Source organism: Peromyscus maniculatus, chromosome 6 (assembly GCF_049852395.1).
Source record: "Peromyscus maniculatus bairdii isolate BWxNUB_F1_BW_parent chromosome 6, HU_Pman_BW_mat_3.1, whole genome shotgun sequence".
NCBI classification, from domain to species: Eukaryota; Metazoa; Chordata; class Mammalia; order Rodentia; family Cricetidae; genus Peromyscus; species Peromyscus maniculatus.
This window is the reverse complement of record NC_134857.1, coordinates 40,008,187-40,012,425: the sequence shown is the minus strand read 5'-3', so window position 1 is coordinate 40,012,425 and position 4,239 is coordinate 40,008,187. Positions and strand designations below refer to the sequence as shown.

At 44.0% G+C, this 4,239-nt stretch overlaps 1 non-coding gene across 1 annotated transcript; it reads right to left on the bottom strand.

Annotated features, from left to right (window-relative positions):
- Positions 1 to 3,789: 3,789 nt before the first annotated feature.
- LOC121830656 (U1 spliceosomal RNA) lies at positions 3,790 to 3,948 on the bottom strand. Its single transcript, XR_006073873.1, has one exon. It is a non-coding gene; the product is annotated as a U1 spliceosomal RNA (small nuclear RNA).
- Positions 3,949 to 4,239: the final 291 nt, after the last annotated feature.

The window sequence follows — 4,239 nt, the reverse complement described above, 5'->3', positions numbered from 1 at the left end:
GAATGTTTGCAGGGACCCGGGATGATGGCTTATGCCTGTAATTCCAGCACTTGAGAAATGGAGGCGGGAGGATTGTCCCGAGTTCCAAGCATACCTGGGCTACAGAGTGAGAGACCTTTTCTCCAAAAAATAAACAGAAAACATCAAAGAGGTAACTTCTGTAGTTCTTTTCCTGTGGCCCAAGTGCTACTGTGGCAATAGGTAATAGGCAGAAGACCAGCCCATCCATACACAGTAGCAAGAGTATTTCCCTCGGCATCAAGCCATTGATGTGTTTATTAAGAACAGCAGGGTGATACACAACTCGAGACCTGCATCCGAAGAGTAAGTACAGAAATGGTGGCTGCACCAGTCCACTTTGAGCTTTGTCATGTATCACAGATGTCACATCAAGGACCCAGTCAACTTTTGTCTTGATGTTTAAATAAAAGCCAATCACATTTTACAGTTTTCTGGACTTACTACTTACTTTAAAATTAGGGCCCTTTATCTCCTCATGGTTATTTTCTGCTTTTCATTTCTTCAGTTGCTAGATGACCCAACCATGGCTCTTGAGAATTTTCTCTGTATTGGTTCAGCAAGGACAGGCAGGTTCTGCCTCCAAGGGTTTCTGGGCTATGGTCTTTTTTTAACATCATAGCTACCTCACCATTTTCTAACAGTTCACCTAAACTAGAATCAGCCACTCAAATCTAGTCAGTCACCCAGTGTGTCACCCCAGGGTAGGGCTGAGACTTTCTGGAGACAAAAATGGCAGATGAATACTTGGGACAACAAGCCACTAGCCTAGCAGCCACACACACTAGACACCACTGTCCAAAATACTTTGTTGGGCATGGGAAAAACAATAAAAAGAAAACTTTTTGGACTTATTCTTAAAGAGCTGCCAATACTGTTTAGGAGTCGAGTAAGTGTGTCATGATCAAACTGTAGTAATCGGTAGTATAGCTGAAGTTTTCTCTGGTCCTGCCCAGCCCCACGAACCCTGTAACTGCTTATAAAATAAACTGTCCAGGGAGCAGCATGTAATGGCACACAGGTAAAGCCACAGAACACGTGGCAACATATAGATTAACAAAAATGGGCTGAGTTTAAATGTAAGAGCTAGTCAGTGGTAGGCCTGAGCTAATGGTGGAACAGTTTTTATTAATATAAGCTTCTGAGTGATTATTTTATAAGCAGCTGCAGGATCCATTCTGCAGTTACAGGTAGAAAGATGCCTTATACACTCTTAGAATACAGGGATGGGTCTTGATTCGTTTGTTTATTTGTCTTGTTTTTTTATTGTGTGGCCCTGACTATCCTGGAACTCAGTCTGTAGACCAGGCTGGCCTCGAACTCAGAGAGGTCCACGAGCCTCTGCCTCCTGAGTGCTGGGAGTAAAGGTGTGTGCCATCACTGACCAGTAGGGATGGATCTTGAAAGCAGAATGGGAAAGATCTTGTTAGAATAGTTTTGCATTCAACAAGGAACTGTTGTCTGCTCAGGGGAACGCCCTAAAAAAATGTGTGATACTTCTAGCTCCCTAGATATTTGCAATCCAGTTGAGGAGGCAGGAGATCATGAGGTTAAGGCTGAAATATAAAGTATTGTTTTCTTTAATTATATGGGAACGAAAAGACAAAGAAGGTGGAAATTGAGGGGAAAGAAGGTGGAAATTGAGGGTAAAGAAGGAAATGAAAACAGTGACAATAGAGTTTAGAAGGCAGTTTTGATTGGGTTTAAACATAGGGATTGGAGAGACCACTGAACAGTAAAGAGTCTGGCTGCTTTTCCCAGAGGACCCTGCTTCGATTCCCAGCACCCACATGGCAGCTTACACCATCTCTAACTCCAGTTCCAGGGAATCTGACTCCTGACCTCCTTGAGCACCAGACATGCATACAGTGCACTGACATACATTCAGGCAAAATACTTCTACCTCTCTGACCCCCTATACATACAAAGGAGTCAGAGCCTTGTTGGAATAGACAAAGGCTAATTGGACTCTGTGAAGAGCAAGGTCAAAAATCTATGAAGATGGCAATTTGTTGAGAGACCTAGGGTGCTAGATTAATAGCTTTGACCTTTATTCCTTCCTTCAGGCAGTTGTCAAAAAGCTTCAGAGCCAGGGAATGACATCATGAAAATAGGAGGCCAGAGAAACCAGTTAGGAGGCTGCTGGGAATGTGTTGAGATAAGGTCTTGTTGTGGAAGTGTGAATGGAAGGACAGATTTGAGCAGGCCAGGAGAAAGGATCGATAGCATTTACTTCTGATTGGATGTAAACAGACAGGGACCGGGGGTGGGATGACCCGGGAACAGCTTCCTTAGGAAGTGTGTTGGGGGAGGGTTTGGTGACTGACTTCTGGTGGAAAGTAGAGAGCAAGATGGACATACCAGCAGGAGTGTGCTCTCAGCTGATTATCCTATAAAAACTGTGGAGTTTCTCCAGAAGTCGGGCAGAAGACATCACAGTGATTTCATAGGGCATTAGGAAGCAGCCGTGCCCAGCTTGCACAGGATGCAGAGGGGAACGATGTGGGCGGGAAAGAGCATACTGTTCAGGGCTGACCCATGCAGTTTTGGTTTTGCTTGTTTAATTTCATGTTTTCATTGTATCTGTTTGGACAAAATACTTTAAAACCGATTGGGCCGGTTTTCTTATCTATAAAATGAGAATTTCTTTTCTTTTCTTTTCTTTTTTTTTTTTTTTTTTTTTTTTTTTTTGCGTACTGGCTCTTGCATCGGCCTTTATGAGACTTAAATCACAGCCAGTATTCAAGGTTTGTATCAACTTTTCTTGCCACTTTGCCCGAGGGCTAGTTTGCTCCTATACCCAGTCCCCAGCACCAAAACCAAACAAACACTTTTCATTTTCTTAGTCTAGAATATGCATTCTGCATACTAACTCTACATTTCAAGGCAGAAAAACCCATCTTATTTGCATACAGTTCTGCACTCTGGTCTAGCCCTGGTTCTGTTGGCTTTACTGGTGCTTACTATTGGCTCTGCACTCACCTAGTGAGGTGGCAGGAGCCTGGGGTCGGTTTTAAAGCTGGACTTCTCTCTCCTTCCATCCAGCCTCTTCTCTCACTCTCTCTCAAATGATATTTATTTTTATTCTATGTGGGTGAGTGATTACCTGTAAGTATGCATGTATATGTACTGCATGCATGCCCCACGTCCATGGAGGCCAGAAGAGGGTGTCAGATTCCTAAAATTAGAATTATAGATGGCTGTGAACTGCCACGAAAGTGCTGGGAACTGAACTCAGGTCCTGCCTCTGCAAGAGCAGCAAGTACTCTCAACTGCTGAACTATCTCTCCAGGCCCTACTATTATTTTTAGATAAAGTCTTGGCAAGTTTCCTAGGCTCACATTGACCTTGCTCTGCATCCTAGGAAGGCCTTGATTTTGCAATCCTCCTCCTTCAGGCTCTGATTAGCTAGGGCTAGAAACTTGCACCAGTGCGCTTCTCTGCCAAGTGGGTTTCCTACAGGGCGGTTGGACTTCTCTTGAGGTGCAAATCTGTTGAAGGTGCAAAGGCCTGCCTAGGGGAAGGTTTTGGTTGGGAGGCACTGATGTAGCTTCACTCTTTTGTTAAGTTAAATCTGTGGCCCTGCCATATTTAAGTGGACAGGATTACTCAAAGGGAGGACTAAAGGAGGGTGGCCCACTGGCTTCAACATGTGGTCACAACTTTTGTGTGAGTTAGGGAGGTTAAATTACTTGTCCTTTGAAGGAAGGTGGAGCCAAGTACTTCAAAGCTTCTATTCTTTTTTTTTTTTTCTTCTTCTCTTTTTTTATTAAGCAGAAAGCAAGAACACAGTACCCCACTGCACAAATTATGCAGTCGAGTTTCTCACATTTGGGGCAAATCGTGGGGGTCAGAACATCCAGAGTGCAATGAATAGGCCTCCTTCTGGGAAAACCACCTTCGTGTTCATGGTATCTCCCCTGCTTGTGTTCTCTGGGTCAAGACACAAAATGTGTTAATTACTTTAATTAAAAATGTTGCTTTTATTGTGGTTCGAGCCGGTCTCATTCTGTAACCCAGACTAGCCTAGAAGTTTTGCCAATCCACTGCCTCAGCCTCCCAAGCGTTGGGATTAGAGGAGTGAGTCACTGTTCCTGCGGGATCTCTTTTATTTTTAGACAGTTTCGTGAAGCCCAGACAACTCATGACACGGCTGAAGATGACCTTTAACTTCTGACTTTCCCACCTCCGCCTCTCTAGTCCTCGGACTACAGGTCTGTC